Raw genomic sequence first — 26,095 nt, 5'->3', positions numbered from 1 at the left:
GGTCAGACCAAGGGTCCATCAAGCCCAGCATCCTGTTTCCAACAGTGGCCAAACCAGGCCATAAGAACCTGGCAAGAACCCAAACACCAAGAAGATCCCATGCTCCTGATGCAATTAATAGCAGTGGCTATTCCCTAAGTAAACTTGTTTAAAATAAATAAAATGATTTTTAAGGTATATGTGTCATTTTTTGAGAAACTTCCTGTCTTTTTAACTTTTATCTATATATTTTGATTTTTATTATATATGTTGCTTTGTAACCCTCCCCAACCACAGGAGGATGTGGATAAGAAATACTCACCTAAATTTATTTTATTTAACAGTTCATGCAAACTAATAGACGCCCTTACTTTGTTTTTAATCATTTAGAATGCACCTCTCACGATTGCAAAGTGAGACACTGATGTACAAACCTATACTAGAGACCCATAAGGATGTCAAAAATATTTATATGTTCAGTATGAATATATGGTTAATAGCTGAAGAATAGACCAAAAAAAAAAAACTAGGCCACCTGGTAATGGTGCACATCTTTGATTAGAAAACTAAGTATAGTAGGACAAAAAATAAAAACATAAGAAGAAACAGACGTTAGTATTTTGACTAATGTAAGCAGAGCAGCAGCTTTTCAAGCAAAGTGCAATGCATTTTCAGTTTTGCGTCCTGGATATTTTTCTTTATCCTTTGCAGATATTGCCCTATGTGAACGTGTTGTCCGTCTGAACCACTTGTTGACTGCAGGTTATTTATGGCCTTTAATTGTATCAATCCTTAATCTACTCCTGGCCAAGGTAAAGATTGCTAGCCGTTTTCTCAGAGGAGCCCTCTAATTAAGTTCATTACAGGGAAGCTTTGTGTGAGGAGGGGGGTTCCTGGATTCCCCAGTCCCTGAGACTGGCATCGTCCTCCCCCCCTTACAGTCTAACGCTCGTTGCGGCCCCTTTAAGAGCCCAGTACTAGCGCTGCTGGCCGGCGAGGGCGCTGCTGAGTCCGAAGTGCAGCTGGAATCTGCGGAGGTGCCCGGCAGAGGCTGGAGCAGGTCTGTGCAGCAAAGCTGGAGGGAAGATGAGGTAGGGTTAGGAAGAGGATCCCCGGAGTGTTCTGTCACTCAGGCCAAATAAGAAAGAAACTGCAATCGAGACGCGCCCCCCCCCCCCACTTCCTCCTGATCTCCCCCAGCGAGAGGACCCCCCCCCCCCCTCCAACTCATGCCTTCTTCTCCTGCAGGGAGTATGGCGAGCGCAGGATGGGCATCTCCGTGTCGCTAAACTGAGAATCGGGGCTGCTGTGCGGCACTGAGAGCCAGAGATGCGCGTCAGAACGGGGCAACGAAGGACAGCGCCAAGGGTTTGCACCGGAGCAGCTGCGACCAGGTGAAGGTAAAGAAGAAACAAGCAGATCAGTCCTAGATCTGAATTTTTTTTTTTTTTTTTGCTGCATCTGCTTCTGGGGGGGCGGGGGGTGGTTTGAATGGGAGTGATTCGGTCCTGCAGACCTGAGTTCAGCGCCAGGGGCTGAAAGCAGGGACCTGGTATAGGACGCCCCCTGCACCCCTGGCCCAGTCTGCTTTAGGAGGAAGGGGGGGGGGGGGGGGGACACGACGGGGACTGTACGATGTGGGATGCATTGAATCAGCGCAGAACGGGCAGGGAGTAAGACTGGGGAGAAGAGAGGCGGGCCAGCGCTGGTATGGGAAGAGTGTGGGATCTGCAGAGCCAGCTGGCTGCTTCAGGTCAGATCTCGGAGGGGAGATCTGGACATAGATCCGTGTACTTGGGAGAAGGAAGCCAATAGTTTTTCCCTGCTGTTTCAACATCTGTCGGTGCGCGCTGCACCCGTTTTGTGACTAGGGACGTCACCTTTTACATGGTAGCAGTGTATAGTAACTGTACCTGATTGTAACTCGCCTTGAGCTCCTAATGGAAAAGGCGAGAAATCAAATCTAAGTCTGAGGCTCTGGTGATGTGCGGTGTGGCCAGGCTTCAAGAAGTAGCAGGCAGGTCTGGGAGGGTGGATTTTGTGGCTGAGTGGTGCAGAGAGATGCAGGGGAAACCCTTGCAAACAGAACTTGTGAGTGACATCCATAGTCCTGGGGGCTGTCTGCCTGCTGGAGTCACTGTACCATTGCTTTGATTAAAGACGAGAGTCCTTATTCCCTAAAGATGAAATTTCCTTGCAAAAAAGGATGGGAGAAACCTTTTTCTGACAAACTGCCAGAGTGCCAGACATAAAGGTTAGCAAATAGAAAAATAAATATTTGGGTGATGTTTGTCTGTGTGCACAGACGCAGAGGACAGGGGCAGCAGAACCAGAAAAGTACAGTGGCATGGTGGGGAGCCTGGTCCTAGTGTACATTGGCATGGACGAGTGCAGTGGAATGGCAGGCAGCCTAGGCCCCAGTGGACAGCAGCGCAGGGATGTTTGGCACCATCCTGAGAGGCCCAGGCTCTGGGCAGACAGAGGTACAAGGAAGTTCGGTGGCATCACAGGGAGGCTAGGCAGCATGGCTGCTGGACTGACCGGGCTTGGGGAAGCTCAAGCAGCGAATGAGGTACGAGAAGGGAGATGGCGAGATCAGGGGCCTCTGTGAACACATGCAGGAGTTGTGTCCCAGTCTTTTTCTGCTAATAATAGAAATTATAAGTGATATCCGCTTAGTCAGTTTTGGACAGACTCAGGCATGTGAATGATCGTCCTTCTAGGTCCCTGAGACTTACACTTCAGACTTGAATGTTTGAGGATCCACTTTAAATATGGCCATCAGTAAAGCCGCTGTTTTCCAAGAGGTCTGACTTCAAAACCCCCACTCTGTCGCTAAACGAGACCGGAGGCAAATTACTTTAATTTCTTGTGCCTCCGTTTACCAATTTGTGACTGGATAATAATAAAAATCTGATTCTAAGGGGCCGATGCAGTAAAACGTGCGCTCAAAATGGGTATTGAGCTGTTGTCTTAATGCGCACACAGCCTCATCCCCTGGGCACCCAAGCAGTATTTAAATGAAGAGGCAGCGTTAAAAAGGGTGCGCTAAGGAGAATTGTGCATCCATAGCGCTCAATAATTTATTGCATTGGGCGCTCAATGCAAGCGTCTGTTTTGATCCCGTTTCTTTTTTTTGTTATTTTGCTGAGGTTGCTGAAGTGTATTATATTAGGTACCCTTTGCTACAGTTGTCTAAATTGTGTGGCCATAAGGAAAGGTGGGTTTCTCCTGATCAAGTTATAATGTACAATTATTTTTCCCCCACCGCAAGCAGTAAATTAAAGTGTGACAATGATACTAATGAGGAGGACACACTTATTGTAACACAGAAGACCATATTTTTTATTGATCATGAGCCCTTTGCTGCCAGTTGACTTTTCTCCATCTCTGGGGCTGGAGTTAAATTCCCTGCATTAAAAAGTGTACATTGGACACCCACGTGCTTTCCTGCATTGGTGAGTAATAGCTAATATGCTCGTCTACATGGAATTTATATGTGATGGGTGCTGTCGGTTGCTCATTAGTCAAGGTGTGCGTTCTGGGTGCGCTAATCTCCTTACTGTATCGGGTGCTAGTCTAGCACATCCAAAATGTGTGACCACCTGCACATAAAGCTGTGCACTAGGCCAGGCACACTTTATTACGTTGGCCCCTAATTGCCTTGAGGCTCTCTGCAGATATCAGTCACTGTCAGGGGCTGAAATTATTGTCCCTGATGTTTCAGTACTGTTCTAGATTTCAGCATTAACAATTGTGTTTCTTCCCAATTTTCCCTCACAGCCTATTCGCTTATCAATAATACTTTTTTTTTTACTGTCAGCTTTATTATTTCTGAAAATTTGTAAGCAGCCGGCCTATATTGAGCTCCTGAGAGACGCTGTGCTTAGAAAAGTATCACAAATAAAGATTTGCAGAAGATTTGAGATTGAACTAGATCTAGGTGAATTTCAGCCTGCGGCAAGTTTGGCAGATTTCCCCCAGTGTGTAGAATGAATGAACTGAGAACTAGGAGACTTGGATTCATATTCTCCTTCTGACATTCATTATAACTGAGAGTGATCCACTGTGATACTCCATTACCTCAGGCACCCCACTCTAAGGCAGTAACTCACTGTACCCCTGTCTCTACCTCTGAAATGACATTGCTTGGAATAGGTAGGAACGGGCCAGGATTGCAGCAGGGGAAAAGAGGACAGGAAAAGAGGTGAAGGGACAGATAACACAGTAAGGAGAGGGGAGCATAGGAAGCAGAAAGAGAGTGCTGGTGGTGGGAAGGGGAGAGAGAATGAGCACAGGTGGTGGAGATGGGGAGAAAACATAGGAGAGGGAAGGAGGAGGAGGAGGAAGAGGAAGTAGAAAAGGAAAGAGGACAGCTTGCAGAAGGAAGCTGAGGAAAGGATAACGATGGGGAGAAGGAGGGAGAGAAAGGCAGGAGAAGCTGTATAAAGAGATGGAGGCAAGGTAGTAATAAAAAAAGAATTCACTCACGCTGCTGAAGAAGAAAGAGAAGAGAGAGAAACAAAAGGGAAGCAGTGTTAGGTCTGGTGGAGCAAAAAATGACAGGAGTAGGGTGACAACTTCTAACCAATTTATGGAATCACAAGCTTTCAAGGACAGTGTCCACTTCGTCAAATGCATGAAGTGATGTACAGATGAGTAAAAATATGTACAGAACAAAGAGAAGGCATTGAATTAGGCAGGGCATGGTGTGTGGTGAGAGCGTTAATAGCATTATAGTATAGCCTCCTGACAAGGAAGAGAAAAAGAGGAGAAACAGAGAGACCGAGATGGATGTGGGACAGAGAATGAGGAACAAGAGAACAGCTGAGCCAGAAAATAAAGCCAGAGGTAACAAGGCTGGAAAACTCTTTTATTAATTGAAAGAAAATATCAATGAGCTGAACCAACTTGAAATATCCTGGACCTATCTACTAAATGAGTGCCCTAGTGGTTAGAACAATAAGCTGAGAAGCAGGGAAAACCAGCGTTCCCACTTGGGGAAAGTCACTTTATTTCCCATTGCCTTAGCTATGTATTTATAGGTTATAAACTATTTGGGAAAGGGACTTATTGTACCTGAATTGTGAAAATGCTGTAAGCTGCCTTGAGCATCCTTTGGAAAGGTGGCTAAATGTTAAAAATAAAATCATGGCTTGCATATATCTCCTGCATCATGAAAAAGCTAAATCTGATTGGTTGATTGACTGCATCCAGTATATAGTTCACTTCCTGTGGGGATCTGTAGCACTCCTGCTATACGGCATTGTAGTATGGTAGACGTGATAGGTAAGGACCATTTGCCTTCCCCCCCGTCTGTTCCAATTTCCTTGCCTTGCTGGCAGTTTTCATGTTACTTGTCCTTGCTGTCTCCATTTGGAAGCCGGATGCAGCCATACCACTCTCTGTTCATGCTGGCTTTTGTCTTTACCTCCTTTTGGCCCTCTGGTGTTGCATATGATTGAGTAAATAGGGCTCTAAAACTAACTCCCTCACGCCCCTCCCGTGTTTCTTGTACCTGCTACTCCTCCTGCCGGGGACTTGTGACTCAGACTGGCCACTATCGGAGACAGAATACTGGGCTCGATGGACCTTGGCCTGACCCAGCATGGCATCTTTTTATGTTCTCCATCTGTCCCCTTTCTCTGAGTCTTCCGTCTTCCAGCTCCAACGTCATGTCATGACCCCTTGTCCTTGTATTTCTTTTCATATGGAAATGCCTCTTTCCACTTTATTAAAATCTGCTAATTGCCCGCTCCTAATTGTGGAGGGTGCAGGATAAAAGTAATTTTAAATAAATAAGTACCAAAAGGCAAGGAATCAAATTTGGACAAAAAAAATAAAAATATCCCCTCTTTCCAATCTGTCTTCCAGCGAGTACATGTTGAATTCTTTAAGTCTTTCCCTGTGGGGTCTGTGTTCAGGACTGAATTTAAGATTTGGGGCCCATAGATAGGATCGGAAAGAACACCACAGCAGTGGCCTCTGAAGTACACGGTCCTAAAGCAAGGTTTCTCTTAGATCTAGGTATTTGGCGCCTTCAAAATTTGGTACCTTAGGCAGTTGCCTGTGCCAAAATCCAGGCTGTTTGTGTTATAGACCCTGTGCCATTTTGGTAGCCCTGTAACTGCTTTCATTCTTTCAGTGTCCTTACAAAGGTACAACAGCAGCTAGAACTGATCATAGTGCTTGAGGTAGCTTCTCATTGGTGACTTATGGAAGGGTAATATTTCCTTTTTTCTGCTGGTTGATACCCTTCCTTATATAGCCAAGTATGTCGGTAGCTTCCCTTCTGCTTTATTACTCTAATTGTCAACTTTCAGGCCATCAGAGATGATCACCACTATGCCCCTTTCTTGCTTGGCAGTTCCAGTTCATGTTCTTCTGACTGATAACTGGCTAATGGATTTTTTCATCCTGGATACGTAATTTTACAATTTTGTGCTTTAAAGCACAGTTTCCAAACCTCTGAGCATGAACACGTTTTTCAGGTCTCCTTTTATTATTTTCACCTTTCTAATATATTTATTTATGTATTTATTTATTTAACGAGTTTTATATACCGTCATTCGGAAACGTCAAAATAACGCCATCATAACGGTTTACAAAATAAGGTTATAGGGATAAAGGGGTTGACAAGGGGTGTAAAAACATAACATGTTATTAGGCTTAGTAGTAAACAAATTCATGCTTAAGATCAAAACGAGTTCATTCTTATTTTAGAAAAGTATAGTTGTGCTGATATTCATTTAATCATGAGGTTGTAATGGAGGGAGGTGATGATTAGTTGATTCTTTGGGTGGTTTGATATGCTTTGTTGAACAACCAAGTTTTTAATTCTTTTTTGAATGTTTTTAGGTTTTCTTGAATTCTGAGTTTAGTTAGGAGGGAGTTCCAAAGTTTTGGGCTACCAAGGGATATCTGTTACGAGCGCGCGCGGGCGTGGTCGTCTCGGGCGGGTGGTGAGCCCTTGGGCCACGGCAGGACTCAAGGAGGAGCCCCAAGCCACACCGTGGGAGGTGAGCTGAGCAGGCATGGTGAGAGCCAGGCAGGCAGGAACAAAAGCAGGGAGTCCGACCCTCAGCCGGACCTGCATGCCCATGGTAGCCAACACGGGGAAGTTGACTAATGAACGGTCTTCCGACTGTTCCCGGCCCTTTCGGACCCGCCGCAGGGAACGGCAATGGGCAGCAGGCCAGACAGAGGCGAGGGCAGACAGAGTCCTTATACAGAAGACGTCAGACGGGGGCTGAAGCAGACATCCAAGACAGGCTGAAGCAAGACACTGAAGACAACAGGGCAAGGGCTGAAGCAAGAAGGAAAGGTCCAGGCGAGCAGGAACTCCAATGCTGGGATACTCACATCCGAAGCCCCTTCGGCTGGCAGAAGCTCAAGAGCCCGAGGGACGAATCCCTCCTGTTGGCCACTCCAGGGCCCAACAGGACAGAAGGCTCAGGAACCAGACGAGGACGAAGGTCAAGGCAGAGACACGAAGACATCAGGAACATCAGGCAGAGACAGGACAAGGCACCATCAAGACATGGAGGACCTGGATCAGCTAGGTTACAGGCGACTGTAATGCTCAGATCCAAGGCAGACTGAAGCAAGACACTGAAGACATCAGGGCAAGGGCTGAAGCAAGAAGGAAAGGTCCAGGCGAGCAGGAACTCCGATGCTGGGATACTCACATCCAAAGCCCCTTCAGCTGGCAGAAGCTCAAGAGCCCGTGGGACGAATCCCTCCTGTTGGCCACTCCAGGGCCCAACAGGACAGAAGGCTCAGGAACCAGACAAGGACGAAGGTCAAGGCAGAGACACAAAGACATCAGGAACATCAGGCAGAGACAGGACAAGGCACCATCAAGACATGGAGGACCTGGATCAGCTAGGTTACAGGCGACTGTAATGCTCAGATCCAAGGCCAGGGCAGAAGCGAGAAGGAAAGGTCCAGGCGAGCAGGAACTCCGATGCTGGGATACTCACATCCGAAGCCCCTTCGGCTGGCAGAAGCTCAAGAGCCCATGGGACGAATCCCTCCTGTTAGCCACTCCAGGGCCCAACAGGACAGAAGGCTCAGGAACCAGACGAGGACGAAGGTCAAGGCAGAGACACAAAGACATCAGGAACATCAGGCAGAGACAGGACAAGGCGCCATCAACACATGGAGGACCTGGATCAGCTAGGTTACAGGCGACTGTACTGCTCAGATCCAAGGCCCCTTGCAAGTGAACAGAAAGTCCTTAAATACTGGAGGTAGAAGGCAACTCCCTGGGAGGAGCTTGCCAGGACCGCCCACCGCTGCTCCTATAACTGGGGTAGAGAGCTGCGGGCCAGCCCCTAGGGAAACGGGCGTGGCTGGAAACCAGGAAGTCCAAACGCAGAGGCAAGCAAGCCACAGGCACAGCTAGGCCTCTCAGGCCCTGGAGCAAGTCCCGGATGGAACGTAGGCGAGGCCCTGGCTTCAGAGCGGCCTCTGGAGGAAGGTAAGAGACCTCCTGTAGCGCAGCAGCAGGGGGGATCGCAACAATATCGCTCTATTTTGAGTAGAGGTGAGTTGATTTGAGTGCGTTGGTGGTGTTTTTAGGAGTGCTTTATTTGCTGACCTCAGGTTTCTACTTGGGTATGGAGTTGAATGTAGGGGCTTAGCCAATTTTCTGTTCTTCATATATAATTTTATGTAGGATGGAAAGGACTTTATATTCGATCCGTATTTTATTGGCAGCCAATGAAGTGATATGAGGGTTGGGGTGATGTGGTCATGCTTTTTGGCACCTGAAAATATCTACCCTATTACTGCAAACAAGCATACTTTTTCCTTCAGATACATCTGCCATGTCACTGATAAAGATATTGAAAATAATTGGCTCTAGCACTAAGCTCTGAGGTACCCCTCTGGTCACTTTGACTTCACCAGAGTGAATTCCATTGAGCACCACGCTTTGAGTTCTGTTGTTCATCCAGCTGCTCAACCAGTTAACTTCCTGCCCTAGTCCTATACTGGCAAGTTTGTTTATCAGTTTTCTGTGTGGAATAGTGAAGTCCAGTTAGGCCACATCCATTGCATCTCTCTGATTCACTACTTTTTGTCATCTTCTGAAAGAACTCAATCATGTTTGTTTAATAAGAGATCCGTTTTGCAAACCCATCTTGTCTCGGTTTCTGTAGTCTATTCGCTTTAAGGAACTGCAAATAGATTATAGAACCCTGGACAACATGGGTTTACAAAAGGGGGACTTTGTCAAACAAATTTGATTGAGTTCATTGGATCTCTAATATTTCATGCTACAAGAGCTAAAAACCTTGGAGAATGCACTTCTTAGACACGGAAACTGCATGATTTGAAATTAGATTGATACATTTTTTATGACAGAGACTGCCCTAGTTCCTCTATAAATTGTTCACATGTAGTACTTGCTGGCTACTAATCCCACAGTAATAAGAGTCCTAGATTCAGTTACTAGATACAAGAGTAGTCATTCTTTTTCCTAGGATGGGCTGAAGTCTGATCTAGTAGCCCTTCTTAGCCAAGGGCAAAAAGGAGAAGGATCAATGTCCTGCAGGTGGTCAGACATGTAAAGTTGACAGCTGGAAGATATCCTTAGTGCAGTAGGTATTGGTAGTGGCAAGGAAGGATGATGACCTGAGCAAGGGCAGTGCAGTTGATCAAGCTTTTACTTCTAAGGGCTGAGTGATATCCTTATGTAACCCCTTTTTTAGGGAGCGGTAACTCTCTTCAGGGCACATAACTAATTTATCTATTGGGGCTGCTCCAGCTAGCATTTCACATCCCATGCTGACTCTCAATTCCTGGGGGAATTCTTTTTATGGGGAAAGCTCTCACTTATGGCTCAGACAATGAAAAAAGGTCACCAATGTAAGTCTTTGAAGTGTAAGTGCGTCTCATGAGGTGAGATTCAGTAATAATTAGACAGGACCAGGACTGGATGTAAAATAATAGTTTACTGATTCATAGAGTTAAATAAAGTCCATTGTCAAAAAAACGAGGGGTAGATTTTTAAAAAAAGACGTGTGATTTTATAACATGCGTGCGCCGGCGCATGCATGTTATAAAATCCAGGGCGGTGCGCACAAGGCGGGGTAGAATTAAGCAAATTCCCGCGGTGACGAGATCGGGGCTCCCCTAGTTCCCTCCCAGTCTGCTCCAATTAGGAGGGTATCAAGCTTACAAATCTATCTCTCTGTAACTTATATGCGAGAAGGTCTCTCTGGCCGGGATTGCACTATGAGGTATCTCTTCTAAAAGAAAACTCCTTTTGGCTAGGCCAGGAGGCCCTACTAGATTGTGGAAAAATATATCTTTGCTCTCTGGCTGCTCTCTGAAACTGAACTCCTGATCACTAGCATGGCTGGGCTAAATAGCACTGAGATATCCAATCAGAACCTCTAGATGGGAGGCACTAAAGGGGATGGATGGCTCCTATGAAGAAGATATTAAGGACAGGGATAGTGGCATCTAGTAAATGGACAGACTCTATGCAGAAGATATTAAGGACAGGGATAGTGGCATCTAGTAAATGGGCAGACTCTATGAAGAAGATATTAAGGACAGGGATAGTGGCATCTAGTAAATGGGCAGACTTTGTATTTGGTTTTTGTTATCTTTGAAAATTGCATTCATTTTTTTTTTTATACTGCAATTCATAAATAGGTAGGTAGATATTTACTTGGGTAAAGTGGCCTGAATGAATGAAAGTTGGCCCTCCTGAAATGCAGATAAAAAGATGTGTGGGACCCAGAGCAGCTGCGCTTTTAGGTACATTAAAAGGAGGCCTTCCTGTGGGTGTGTTTAGGTCAAGGGGAGTGGGAAGCGGCAAGCCTGTATTTGATTCACAAATGTACACCCTCCACCGTCCACACAAACAGCAGGTGCAAAGCATGCACAATGAAAGCGGCTGCATACTTTGCACCTGTTGATTGCCAAAGAGAATGAGTGCGGGCAGTTTCGCTTTTAAAATCTGCATAAAGTGCATGCAACAAATGCACCCGCACAGCCTGCAACTAGGCAGACTGTGAACATTTTCCCTGGGTGTCTTCTTGCTCCTCCCCCAGTAACATAGTAATAATATAGTCGCAGCTGCCTGCATCTTGCAACAGCTCAGAAGGAGCTTCTGCAGCAATTCTGCAGCACGTTTACATAAATTTGCTTCACTTTGCACATTTGGTAAATTTTATTTTATATAATAAAAATATAGATCTTGGCCTCTCCAACCTGACCTCCCAAAGCCCTGGCACTCACAGCAAACCCAAGGGAGAAGTTTGCAAAGGCCTCAAAGGGACGTAATAAATGGAGATCTCAGACAGGCGGCCAGGAGCTCTATTATGGAATACATTTAACCAGATAAATGCCTTTGAAAATTGCTCTCCTAAGGTGGGAGAATATAGTCAATCCTTTTCAGCTCTCATTTCATTTTGTTCTTGGAGGAGCAATGAATGACAGGTGGGGGAAACATGGAGGAGAAAGTAATTTTAGGTGAACCCTTATAGACTCCCCTTGTGCACTTTTGAAATACAGCACCAGCAGAGGTAGGGCAGTGTCCTTAAATCTAATAAATTGCACCTCTTTCCTGCTGGCTTGCAGTCATCTTGAATCCTTAGAGGACTTCCTGGCAATCCTTTTTTCCTATGACGTACACAGTATTTCATTTAACTCTAACCACAGGACTCTGGGCACAGACGCAGGAAGGCGGCTTCTTCTGCCCATTAAGCCTAAACACCTGCAGAATTAAGGTGGAAAACCATGACAGATGCATTTGGAGTGGTGGCCTCCTTCTCTTTTCTTCTTTTGTTACAAGCTCAAGCTTTTTCCAACTGCCTTTAACGCCGAGGAGGAGAGAGCTGATAGAATAGAAAAGCAGTCATTTAGTTTGAGGTTATTCACGGAAACTGAAGAACTCTAATTGTCGTTTGCTAGGGAATATTAACCCCCAAATTGATTGCAAGTGTGACTCACAGTTAATAAAGAGGCCCAGAATAGGAGTCAATGCAGAATAAGAGCCCATAGATATTAGGGGGGTAGTCTTCAGAAACACAGACAGTATGGGCCGGATTTTTAAAAGGTTACGCAAGCGCACCGGGCCTATTTTAAAAAAGCCTAGCGATGCACGTAAAGCCCCGGGACGCGTATAAGTCCCGGGGCTTTACAAAAGGGGCGGGGCGGTCCAGGGGCAGGGTCAGGCTCTGTTGTGCCAGTGATCGCGTGCCGGCAGTCAGCCCCAGGGCTGAAGTAAGTTTTGCAACAAAGAAAACAAAAAGGAAAAGGTAGGGGGGAAAGGGCGGGGGAGGTAGGGGAATGGAAGGAAAGGTGGGGTGGGGGGTAGGGAACGGGGGAAGGCTGCGCAGCTCGGCACAGGCTCGGCTCGTGCCGACCCCCAGTTTTATAACTTGCACGCGCCGTGCACGCAAGTTATAAAATTGGGTGTACATGTGCGCGCGCCAGGTAGCGCGCGTCCCTTTTTAAAGTCTACCCCTATATGCATAACATGCGCTTTTATGTACATAAATGGGCTTTTTTGAGAATTATCCCAAGAGTTCTATGTTTAAAAGTAGACATGGAAGCAATTTTGTGTGTACTTTTATACATTCTGCAAAGAGGCATTCTCGGGGTGGAAGAGAGCAAGGAAATCATGTACGAGCATACTTGTGATTTTTGATAGTCTGCATGGACATTTATATCTGCTCTTTAGCAAGTGGCAATATGCACGCCTATGCTGCATAAAGATACACATGCGCCTGCTAAATCAAAACAAACTTGGAACCTGATTTATTAAGGCTTTTCTCCCATTCTTTGCCTATGAGAAAAATGCTTCATAAATAAGACCCTTAGGGACATAAGTCCGCTTTGAAAATTTGGACTGAAGTACTTGCGGAGTTCAACCCTACACAGGCTGTTATACAATTGGGCTATATACTGGGATAGGCAAACTTTTCAATACGGGCCACATCACTGGCCCTTGACTGTACCAGGGGCCATGGGGGGAGTCCCCCTTGGGGGCTTCTTAAAGGGGGGAAGTGCCTCCTTGGAAGTTCAGTGGTGGGGGTTGGGGGAATCCCCTAGGAGCTCCTATGTTAGATGCAAATACAGCTCCCAGTTCACTGTCTCCCTCACTCACTCTTTCCCTCTCTCACACTCCCCCCTCCCTCTCACACACATTCTCTTTCCTCTTTTCCTCACTCTTATACTCCCTCGTCCTACTCATTCTCACTCACTTCGAGACCTCCTCCTTAATCCAAAGGAGCTGCATCATCTAAGCGGAAGGATCCACGACAACATGCCGCAGCCAAACCTTGAAGGAGGAGCAGGCTACGCTGAGCTCCCTCCCCATTCACCTCCATCCTACAGCTCGCCTCTTCATTAGCTGCCAGCACCCTTCGCTCAGCTGCTTCCGAGTTAGCAGCATAATCAAGGCTTTGACCCTTGGGTCCTCTTCAGCCCGTGGTGAGATGGGGTCCACCTGTGGCTTGTTGTTCAGCCACCAGCGGCACTGAGGCCCTCTTTGACACCCAGCAGGATGGAATCCACCCAGACCCTATTTTTTCTCTTCTGCTCTTCAGCTGCCAGGAGCTCTGGGATCTTTTTCTACTCTTTGGCCCCCAGCAAGATGAGGTCCACCTGGGGCCTGATTTCTTTTCCGCTCTTCAGACCCCGGTGGCATAGGGTCCGCTCTGAGGCCCCTTCTGTTCTGATTCCTTTAATTGGTATCAACCCCCCAATGCCATCCTTGATCTACTTGACACGCACAACATTGAATAGGCTGGAGATAAGGGAGCTGAGGACATTGGTAGGCGGGCCATAAAAAATGTGGTGAGGGGGCTGCAGTTTGCCCACCCCTGCTCTATATGTACATATAAACATTTTATTTACTATATGTGAAATATAGGGGGGGTTAGTTCATCCCTACAGTTTTCAGCCCCCCTTGGACGAATACTGCCAGATGTTCAGTTTTCACTGAATAGCAACTGCTGTAAAAGGGACACTATTTGGGACAAGCAGCCCCCACCCCAAATATACTAGGGAAGAGTAAGTGCGGGTGGGCCTCATTTTGTGTAGCTCCCATTATGTTCTTTGAAAACAAAATGTGTTCAAATTACTTCCTTTCATCCTACGTAAAATCATTTAAGGTGTTCAGTGCCACCCACTGTCCTTTCAGTTCTTCATATTCCATTCACCTGGAAAATGAAAAACAAACAAAAAAAAGGGTCAGGATAGAGATCCATAAATGTGCCATTTTGGCAGCTTTTGTTCATTACTTTTAAAAAGGCAGTACCGCTTTCTTTCCTAGAGATCATGGCATTCATCTTTTTAAAAGTACTTGGCCGGGCTGCCACTCTCACTAAGCATATTTGCTCCCCTCCCCCTTTCATTCATACCTCACCTGTACATCCTCTCCCACACACATACATGAGCTCAGGGTTTCATAGCCCCTTTCATGGAGGCACACCTAACCGATCTATTTATCAGTATATCCATGAGGAATATGCATGAAATACATTTGCATACATTAGTGAGCCGATGAGGTTATAAGCTCTTTGAATCATGGAGTTTTATCTGTATGCAGTTCATTATACAGTACCCTACTTTACAGTGCTGAACCAATACCAAAATAAATAAAAGTAATGAAAGCAGGACAGGGCTTAAATATTGAACAGTCTGTATAAGGGATAGGTCTGCTTTGACAGTTGAGGTTCAAGTCCATTTTATTTGTTGTGCAGTTTGTGTAATTGGTTGGTTGTTTGCTTATTGGTTTATTTGTTAATTTATGTTTCTGTATTTTATTGGGTTTGCATTATGCATTTTATTGAATTTATGAATCTGTAACTAAGTATTGTAAGCTGCCTGGGGCATCTTTGGTAAGCCAGTAAAGAAAATATGAAGTGGTAAATAAATAATCCAGTGATGTTAGAAAAAAAGATTACCAACAAAAGAAAAAGATGCCAAATCTAACGATATACAACATTTTATTATAACTCATATATACCAAAAATAAATACAACATTTCAAAAAGTAAAATTAACAATAAATTTCAATATTCTATCAAATATTTCACAAAATGCCCATAAACATATACATCTTATAAAAGACATATACAAGAAGACATATATAAGAGGGCCCAACACAAAAGACAACAAAGACAAAAACAAAACACACAATATTACAAAAATACATAGAAAAAATCTTTAAAAAAGGAAAAAAGATTACAAAATAACTTTTTCTATCTCTGCAATGTTGTCATACAAGCTGACCTTCCAGGCCAACAGATCTTCATGCTTTATACATTGCTAAGCTATTGTGGGTGGTATTTTTGATTTTTAAGAAACAATTTTCTACATGTCTCACTGGCTTTTTCTCCATTATATTCTATGGTGCTGGGTTACATAATTGTTGCAGAGGATGTTTAAATGAGGCAGACTTATGAATGAAAGGTGGTCAAGCTTTTTTGGCTTCTTGTCCTAGGATAATGCAGGTATCACCAGAGCCATTGCCAGGCAATTTGGCATCTAAGGCCAAATAAAAAAGTGTGTCCTCTTCCTGTATACAACACATTACACCATGAGCTAGAAGACTTTGTTAAATTTTGGGGGGCAGTAGTGGGGGAGGAGCTGGTTATTTAAAAAATAATGTATAACCTACTAGTAATAGAAGCCTGTCCAAGGATGGGGAAATACTATGAAGTGTAATTGAGATGTATAGTAGTAGAGAAAGCAGGCTGAGCTTGGGTATACTGTGTGATAGTAGAGGGAGGTTTGGACAGTTCAGATAGAGAGGCGGCAGAGTTCAGTTTCCATAAATGGTAGTATAGGCAGTGGATTGGTCAATACAAAGAGATGGGTGGAGCTGGAGAGTACAGGGAGGGAGAGGGGCAGAGCTCAATTTGCATACTGGTGATACAAGTACAGGGCTACTTTTCTCTTTATTATAGTTAGATAAGTAGACACAAGTGTGACCCTTGTCCCAAAAATATGACCTTAGGCCTATATGGATGTGATCTTTAACCTTTATCAGAACTGACTCTTAATCCCTATCTTGTTAAGCAGTAGGGGATGAAGAATGAGTGTTTGCTTTAAGTTAAGATGTCATGCCCTTTCTGTCTCTATTAATTGTATGATTTTTTATTATATTAAACTAATTAGGTTCTAGATCTCATTAACAGCAAAACAAAATTCCTCCATTTGTAAGTACATTGTGATGCAGCACAAAATCTTGCTAAAAACACACTTGGAATCTTTATAGCAAAACTCCCATACTGTAACAGGACTAATACCCAAGACTCAAACAGCAGCAACCTTACTGAAGCGCCTGAGTTTCTTGTTAGAGCAGTTGCATAGTCAGGGGTGAGCCTGGGTGGGCTATGGCCCATCCAATTTGGGCTCAGGCTACCCAATCAACATTGCCCGGCAGGGCTGCAGTGGACACATCAGGGGAGTAGCGACCAAGAAGAGGACGAGGCCCTTGAGGCTGCTGGTACACCCTATTCCACCGGGGGGCGGGAAGAGGAAGAGGCCCTTGGCCGAGAAAAGGAGTAGGTCTGCGAGGCTGCCGGTAGACCCATCTCACTGGTGGCTGAGAAGAAGAAGAGGCCTGCAAGGCCACCAGTGCACCCTATCCCACCAGTGGCCGAGAAATGGAGCAGGCTTGCGAGGCTGCTGGTGGACTCCATTCTACCGGTGGTTGAGAAGAGGAGTAGGACCGAGAGGCCAGTGGTTGAAGAAAAAAAAACCTCTCACCAGAAAGTACCCGTTCTCCTGCTCATCCACATGTGCTGGCCCTGCGGCATTCAAAACACGTGCGGCCAGTAAGTGCTCTAAGCTGATGTTGTGCATCACAGGATCAGCATAGAGGACATGCTACCCCCGTGAGTTTTGAATCCCGTGGGCAGGCACATGATGAGCAGCAGTATAACAGGCTCCCCCTTTTGCTCCCGATGGGGAGTCTGTCCAAGGTTTGTGTTTGTTTGTGTGGGTATATGTGAATGATAGCCTGCCTGTGTGCGTGTGTGTGTGAATGGTAGGCTACCTGCATGTGTGTGTGTTTGTTGGTGTGAATAGTAGCTTGCTTGGGTGTGTGTGTGTGTGTGTGTGTGTGAATGGTAGCCTGCCTGGGTGTGTCTGTGTGTGTGTGTGTGAATAGTAGCCTACCTGAATGTGTGTATGAATGGTAGCCTGTGTGTGGGGTGGGGATGTGTGAATGGGAGCCAGCCTGTGGGTGTTTGTGTGAATGGGAGCCTCCTTAGGGGATGTGAATGGGAGTCTACCTAAGGGTATGTATGAAAGAGCGAGTATGTGGGAATGAGAACTTGTGTAAGTGAGAGTGGCAGCCTGCATATGAGAGTAAGAGCCTGTGTGTGTGTGAATGGAAATGGGAGGAAAAGCCTGCATGTGAGAGAGAGCATGTGAGAGCCTGTGTGGGAATATGAAGCTATGGGTGAGAGAATGTAAAGGTCAGAGCCTGTGTGTGTGTGTCTGTGAGGGGAATTGGGAGACAGCATGTGGGAGCCTGTGTGTGTGAGCATGTGAGAGTTAGAGCCTGTGTGTGTATGTATGTATGGGAGTGAGAGCCTGTGTGTTTGTGTATGAAAAAGCATGTAAGAGTGAGAGCCTGGGTATGTCTGTAGGGGGGAATGGGAACCTGCGTGTGAGAGACATCATGTGAGAGTGAGGGCCTGTGTGTTGTGTTTGTGGGAATGGGAGCATGTATGTAAGAGCATGTGAGAATGAAAGCCTGTATGTGTGTGTGGGAGCCTATGTGTATGTGAGAGAGAGAGCATGGAAGAGTGGAAACCTGTGTGATAGAAAGTGTGTATGTGTGAGAGAGTTTGTGTGTGTGTATGACTTAAAACATGTGGAGGAGACAGGTAGCCTTGCAATGCCTCTGGTGCCTCCTTCTCCTCTCCTGCTGGGCATGAGTGTCCCATGTTCAAAGCATGATGGAGAGAGAGGAATGGAATGAGCTGGGGGAGAAGAAGGGAAAGAGGGAACTGGGGATCGCTGGAGAGAGGGAGAAAGTAACAGAATGGGGTGAGTAAGGGGTTTCTGGGGGTACAAAAGGGAAAATTGTACCTCTCATATTGCCTCCAATGATTCTCTTCTGGGACAGGTGAGAGGGAGAAGTGCAGTGTGTTGAGTGCCACCCCACTGCCACCAGTGCATTTTTTTTAGAAGGTCCCTAGTCTCCAATAGCAATGTGATCAGGGTAGGCCAAATCTGTGGCAAGGGCAGAATATTGCAGCCCTTACTGCAGCCGCAGAATCACGGGAGACCAGGATCCCTGGTTGTGCCTTAGAACGTCTGTGTCCTGTTGTCTGACTTTTGGGAAATAGAGGGGAAGACGCAAACTCCAACAGGGCCTATGGGTGCCAAAAACTTAAATCTTTCACTGACTGTGTTACCTAATCCAATCCCTCCCTTATTGTTGATTTTCCTCCTCTGGGCTGCAGGAGCAGGGGGTATCCTTTTAGCAGTGGTGCCTAAGGGCTAGGCCATATTGGCCAGAGGCTAGCTACAGCTCTGGATATCACTCCTTGAATGTGTGCCGTGCATATCCACTTTCCAATCCTAGATGTTTCTGACATCCTCCAAGCAACTTTCAGTGTCTGAAAAGAAATAATAATCCTAATGTATATTTTAATGAAGCAGAAAATGCATTCTGTGCTGTGGAGAGGAGTCTGCATGAATCCCTCATTATAGGTTCATTATCAGCCTAGTCACTTCTATTCTGGCTCCTATGGAGCCACTTGTCCAACTTGAGATAGCAAATAAGATATTCGCCTGACGCTCTTGAACAACTCTGCGCCTCAGCCTCCTTTCCGCCTCTATATGGGTGAATCAATCCTGAAGAGAACCTCACTTCAGGAGTTGCATGTATGTGAGTAATCTTTACATCACTTCTTCTGAATTATTTTTTTGGCCCAGCAGTTTTCTTCTTACTCCTTTGAGCTGCAAGATCATTTGCAGCCATCTTGTACTGGAACTATGGCACTGTAAGCCTTCATTTATAACTACGCAGGAGTTTTTCCCCCATTTTTTATTCTCTCTTCTCTCTCATCTAGCCTTGCTGTCACAGCAACACTCCTAGTCAGGGAGTCACAGACCGTGGCTCACTCTGGAACTAGGTACATGCACCCTGATTCTGGCCACTAGGTGCCACCATATGTGACCACTGGCCTTGCAATGTCTCCAACTCCCACTGGTCCAAGGAGTAGAAGCTAGGATCAGGCTTTACACTCAGACCTCATATGACAGAACATAATACTGCCTCTGAGCCACCGGTCTTATCTCGTGTTCTGAATGACTTCCTCTGGGATTGGTAGTCTTTCCACCCATGTTAGTTCTTCATAATGGATGAAAAAAAATATTCATTATGTAGCCACTGCTAGGGATATGCAGGGAAAAACAATTTGTTTTCATTATTCTGTTCATTTCCGAGAGGTTTTTTTCCACCCAAATTTGGTTCATAGATTGCTTGATTCATTTAATTCACATGAAAAGACAAAACAAGCAATTAAAAAACAAAACAGCCAAAAAATGAAAACTAGGCCTCCCTCCCCCTCACCCTCATAAAAATGCTGGGGGCCAGGATCTTCCCGGCCCACACTTACCTGGCCTGGTGGGGATCCGCCAGTGGTCACTAGGCCAAAGCCTCAGACTTGTGTAGGCCGATGCCCTGGCCTAGGCAAGAGCCTGACCTCAGGCCCAATGCTGCGGCCCGGCCCAGCCCAGCCACCGGGTCCCAACAGCAGGGCTTTGGGCCTAGGCCAGGGCACAGACCCAGGCCCGACGCCACGACCCAACTTGAAGGCTGGGTCCTGATGCCTGGGCCTCAGCTGGGACCCAGGTCCAACACCGCGACCCAACCTGGAGGCCTGGTCCTGATTCCTGAGCCTCGGCCCAGACACAATTCTAATGCCACAACCCAACCCAGAGGCCAGGTCCCGATGCCTGGGCCTTGGCTTAGGCCAGGCCAGAGCCCAGCCCAACATTGACACACAACCTGGAGTGTGGGTCCCAACTCCAGGGCTAGACCTGGACCCAGGCCTAATATTGGGACCCAACCTGGAGACCTGGTCCTGTTACTGTGGCCTAGGCCTATGCTGGGGCCCGATCCTAGGCATTCACCACGACCCAACCCAGTTTCCACATCCCAACACTGGGGCCTAGGCCTGGACCTAGGCCTGACGCCAGGTCCCGACTCCTGGAGCTCCACAGTTCATTTCATTTGGGAGGGGGGGCCTTGCATGGTCCATGACCTTCCCTATGTGCCTCTGTGCCCAAGAGTAAGGGCCACGGGACTTTCCCCACCACGGGCCCTAGGGGTCAGGCTGCAGAGGAAGACGTTGGCAGAGTTCCTGCAATCAAGGACAAGGGCACAAAGTTGGTGGCCCGAGCCATGAAGAGCGATGGCAGCATTCAGAGCCACAAAGCGGGGGTGTTGCATTGGCAGCAGCTCCCCGCTGCTCACAGGGAACCCGGGCCTGCCTCCACTGTGGTGGCGCGGCGTAGGGTAAGCGAAGCCGGCCGCAGAACCTTGTGGCTGACAAACACAACATTGTCAAAATGGAGACATGCCTGGAGGAATACAGAACTATACCTTTAGCCAATGAACCTCTCCCCAATTGACACTTTTTAACTTATTGGTAACATTTTTTGTTAGTGTGTACTAACTTTAGTGCGCGCTAACATCCAGTTAGTGCTCCCCAACTACATACTAGTGCGCACTAAGTTCCATTAGTTCGCACTAACCTGAAATTCAAAATTTCACGAAATTTTGTCAATTTTTTTTCATTTTGGGGTGCTCCCGAAACACAATTTCATTGCCATTGTCTATTTCGTTAAAAACAAATTCACATCCCTAATAAGTACTGGCTTTACAAAGTCTGCCTCTTTAATAACAGTTTATGTACTTTTCCCTCAGGAACTTGTCCAATCCTCTTTTGAACCCCATTGTTAGTTGCCTTGGTCACAACGTCTGGCAAGAGATTCCATAGTTTGTGCGCTGAGTGAAAAAATACTTCCTATAATTAGTTTTAAACCTGCTAGGTGTTAGTTTCAAGGAGTGTCCCCTAGTTCGAAAGGGTAAATAACTGTTCCCTATTTATATAGTCCACCCCACTTATGATTATATAAATTTCAATCATATCCCTTCTCATTTGTCTCCTTTCCAAGCTAAAAAGCTATAAGCCGATTAGTTTTTCTCCATAGGGGAGCTTTTTCATCCTGATATTTTTGTTGCCTTCTCTGAACCTTTTCTATGTCCACTATGTCCTTTTTGAGATGGGCAACCAAATCTGCACACAATATGGTCACACCATGGATCTAATCATAATGCCTTTGTAATTTTCAGTTTTGATCTCTGTTTGTTTCCAAATGATTACTATAATTCTATTTACCATTTTGATTGCAGCCACACAATGAGACGAAGATTTCAAGGTATTTTTCTCAAGGACTCCTAACATAGAACCCAGCATTGTGTACCCGTAGTTGGAATTATTTTTTTCCTACATGAATCACTTTGCACTTGTCTGCATTAAATTGAATCTGCCATTTAGAAGCCCAGTCTCCTAGTTTCACACAGTCCTTCTGCAATTCTTCACAGTCTCTTGCTGTGTTAACTACTTGAAACAATTTTGTGACATCTGCAAATTTGTTCACCTCACTCATTGATCCTTTCTCCAGATGATTTATGAATATGTTAAATAGCAGAGGTCCCAATACAGATTTGTGGGGCACTCCAATAATGATCTTTTTCCATTTGGAAAACTCGCCATTATTCCTACCTCCTCTTGTCTTTTATCCAGTTACCAATCCACAACAGGACATAGCCTCTGATTTCATGACTTTTCAAGGTCCCGAGGAGTCTCTCATGAGGGTCTTTGTCAGATGCCTTCTGAAAATCCATATACACTATATCAGCTGGCTCACCTTTATTCACATGTTTGTTACACCTTCAAAAAAGAATCTAGTAAATTGGTAAGGCAAGTCTTCTTTTTGCAAAACACATGTTGGACCCTCCCCCCCATTAAACCATGTCTATTATTTGGTTAATTATTTTTTAAGAACTGCTTTGACCATTTTGCCCAGCACATTTTGCCCAGCCCAAGCTCACTGGTCTATAGTTTCCCAGATTACCGCTGGAGCTCTTTATAAAAATTGGCATCACATGGGCCACCTGCCAGTCTTCTGATACTGTGGCTAATTTAAATGATAGGTTGCAAATCACCAGAAATAGGTCTGCAGTTTCATTTTTGACTTCTTTGAATACCATCCACAAAACAATCCACTTCCAGTGATTTGTTATTTTTTAATCTGTCAATCTGAGTTATTATGTTCTCCACTCTTACAGTGATTTCATCTAGTCATTCAGAGTCATCACCATCAAGTAAACGTTTCTGGTGTGGGGGTAACCCCGACATCCTCCTCAGTAAAGACAGAGGCAAAGAATTCCTTTCATTTTTCTGCTATTTCCTTGACCTCCCTGACTACCTCTTTTATCTCTCAGTCATCTAGCGGCCCAACTGACTCCCTCAAAGGCTTTTTGCTTTGGATGCACTTGAAAAAGATGTTATTACTTGTTTTTAACTCTATGGCAATCTTTTATTCAAATTCTCTCTTAACCTGCTTAATTTCTTTTTTAACATCTAATTTGTTAGTGCAGAGAGAGGAACAGGGAGAAGGCGGGGAGTATTGGACTTACATTCTATAGTTTGCATTTCCCCAGTTCAGTTGCTCACTGCACTGGAAAATTTATGATCCAGTCTTGAATATAATAAACATTGACATTTTGTAGTGGTGTCTTCTGCTGATTCAGGGAATTAAGAAATTTAATGAGAAAGCGATTCTGACAGCCATTGATGACTGTAACAAGCATTTTATTTGTGTAAGAGAAGACTATATTCTATTGTCTGTGGGTTAGACTGCTCACCTTCTCCTGCAGTGAAGAAATATCTCTCTTCGTGCGATTGAAACACAGAATATGATGGCAGATTAGGTCCATAAGGCTTATTGAGGCTGCACAATTTACTTCTTGGCACAATACCGTATACCCCAGTTGACCTCCAGTTTTTCCTTCACTTCATGACAACCAATGGTGATTTTCTGAAACAAAACAGGTAGCAGGTCAGGGCCAACGGTGGCCTCCACTTTCCACTCCTGCTGCACTGGGGAAAGAGAAGCAGGTTCAAAAAGGTTCCATGTCGGTGACCCTGCCATGAACTGCCAGAAAATCGCCACCACTGACCACTAAGAATGCTCTGTGCTTATCCCAGAGGCTTCTTGAATTCCGTTCCTGATTTTGCCTTCACCAACTTCTGTGGGAGGCTGTTCCATGTATCCACTATCCTTTAACATGAAAAAATGTTTTCTTATGTCACTCCTGAGCTTACCCCCCCTCCCCCAGAGTCTCATCCTGTTACCAATATTCAATGCCCATAGCCATGAGCTGGCAGGGCAACACATTGTATTAGGGCATAGGACTGCTAAACCTGGGGACATTGCTTTAAATACTATTGGATAGATTTTCAAAGGGTTACCGCGAATCATTTTTCCGTACGGCAACACGATTCGACTGCAGGAGGTCGTTCCGGACCCCCGCTGGACTTTTGGCAAGTCTTGTGGGGGTCAGGAGGCCCCCCCAAGCTGGCCAAAAGTCCCTGGGGGTCCAGCGGGGGTCCGGGAGCGATCTCCTACGCTCCTGACGTCGGGGGACAAAAAACAAAATGGCGCCATCGCTACCTTTGACCTGTCATATGACAAGGCAAAGGTAGCGCCGGCGCCATTTCTACAACGCACCGGAGGTCCGAGAGTAAAAGATCACACCGGGACCCTTCCTCTGGATCCCAGGTAATTTAAGGCATTTTGGGGGGGTTCGGGAGGGTGGGGGATTTATTTTAAAGGGTCGGGGTGGGTTTTAGGGTTGTTTTAGTGTGCCGATTTTCCTGCCCTCCCCCTTCCCCTCCCCCCCCCCCACTGTACCCCAGGTAATTTAAGGCATTTGGTGGGGGTTCGGGAGGGTGGGGGATTTATTTTAAAGGGTCGGGGTGGGTTTTAGGGATGTTTTAGTGTGCCGATTTACACGATATTCACGATATTTAAAACCCCAAACTGCGACGATCCGATTCCCTCCCCCTCCCAGCCGAAATCGATCGTTAAGACGATCGATCACACGATTCACATCTCTAACATTCACTACTTTAAAAGTCAGCATCAAGATTTTAAATTTAAAGCAGGCATTTACTGGCAGCCAATGAAGCTTCATTCACAAAGAGTTTAACATGGTTCCTCTGGGCAAGGCCTCCAAGAATTTTTACCATCATCTGCTGCATCCACTGAAGTCTTCCTGACCATTCATTGAGGCAATCCCACATACAAAACATTGTAAAAATCTAGTGTAGATATAATCAGTCACTGTGGCCATACTCTCTGGTGACAAGAATACATTAAACTGGTAGATCATGCACAAATAAACAAATGATGTCTTGACCACTGTGAAAATGTGAGTTTGAAAAGACACCGTCAAACCATATACCAAGGTTCCAAACCGAATCTCAAATTGAAATAGTTTGATCTTTTATTATGATCTGTAAATTGCCCAAATTAACTCTCTCTCTTATACAGAAGGTCCCTTTTTTCATATTCAGTTGTAGTTTATGATCAGAAAGCCAAGTGGCCACCATATCTATCCTTCCCAAATTTTGGCTATTCCATGCCCTGTTCTTCTCTTTACTGAGCAAAAAATCTGGATATCATCTGCAAATATATGGGATTGTAAACCCACTGACTGCAATATCTCACACAATGGTGAGAGAAAGAACAGCTTCATGCAGAACACCATATACCAGATCTCAAGACTGGAATTTAAAATGCCCAATCTTATAATTAACTGTAAGCTCTTTTGACACAAAGCTTGTAACTAAGTGAATTATTGTGTATGCTGACTCCATTATATAAATAAATCTTCATTCCATCCCAGTTCCAGAGTAATATGACCACAGTTCCCAGGGAATCATCTGTTTTAGTGGGAGGCCAGCCAGGATCAGTCATTTAAATATATTTATTTTGTTTGGATTTATTACCCACCTTTTTGAAAAAGAAATTCACCAAGGTGGGGTAAAAACATATTACAGTGATAACATACAGTTGAAGATCAGTAAGTTTAGCACTTTAATAATTCTAATCTGAGGGAGAGGCAGGGCAGTAAGATCTAAACGTGTGTGGCCCCCCTTGGTCCAGACTATGAATTACCCTATTCTTGGGGTCGGGAGTACCACATGAGAAATTATATTTACTAATATGGTTTATCTTCAGGTTCATAGTCTGAGTCGGGGATGAGACAGGGTCCCAGTCACCCCAATACCACAATTCTGTTCCTTTCCCAAACAACCTCTCACTTGTAGCATCACAGACCATATAAAATCATCCCACCAGAATAACAAAGTAATTAATCCTTTTACTAGTATTGTGTAAGTAGACTGTAAATCCAACCAGAATATTAAATGGGAAAAGTACAGTAGTGAAGTATAATATAAGCTTGCTGCTTTCTTAATTTAAATCAAACAATGCAAAAATAACACTGGGTATGGCCTGTTAGCCAGGGCAACCAACATACTCATATGATTAGTAAAAAAAAAAAAAAGATAATAAAATAAGGAACGCTAATAGAGAAAGGTTGGGGGAAAAGCAGTGAAGTAAACAACTTTCTAAAAAATTGTCTTTACCCCTGAGTACTCAAAAAACAAGTGGGGGGGGGGGGGGGGGGGGGGAGACATATCCACCTCAATGTCACCAGTTTGTAAAGAGTACACACTATCCCAAATACAAAATGTGTGGAAAAAAATAACAATCAAGAAAATAAAGGAGTCCCTCTTGATGGTGGAGCTGGCTAGATGACAATCCACATAGATGAGCACTGCAGTGTGTGAAAGCTCTCTCTCTCTCTCCTGGGGAGCCTCCCCAATTGATTTACTTGGTATTAAACAGAAAGCTGGCCTGGTTTCAATCTCTCTCCATGAGGTTCTCTTTCCCAGCAAGGGTTTATGCTTGACTTTGTTTGAAAGGATGAAACAATTAAGATGAGATACTGAATTTGTGACAAAAGGCAAGGAAATATG

At 45.2% G+C, this 26,095-nt stretch overlaps 1 protein-coding gene across 2 annotated transcripts in view; it reads left to right on the top strand.

The window, feature by feature from the left end:
* The first annotated feature begins 1,011 nt into the window (after positions 1–1,011).
* Positions 1,012–26,095, top strand: part of AJM1 (apical junction component 1 homolog) — a 93,472-nt gene continuing 68,388 nt past the window's right edge. Inside the window, exons 1-2 of one of the 2 annotated variants that reach the window (XM_029614112.1) lie at positions 1,012–1,070; positions 1,228–1,379. The gene's annotated coding sequence lies outside the window, so the exon portion shown is untranslated. Of the gene's footprint in view, positions 1,380–26,095 lie in introns of both variants that reach the window. The other variant, XM_029614111.1, reaches the window with a different exon arrangement.

The sequence above is a fragment of the Rhinatrema bivittatum genome, chromosome 8 (genome assembly GCF_901001135.1).
Source record: "Rhinatrema bivittatum chromosome 8, aRhiBiv1.1, whole genome shotgun sequence".
NCBI classification, from domain to species: Eukaryota; Metazoa; Chordata; class Amphibia; order Gymnophiona; family Rhinatrematidae; genus Rhinatrema; species Rhinatrema bivittatum.
This window is presented reverse-complemented; position numbering and strand designations above follow the sequence as displayed.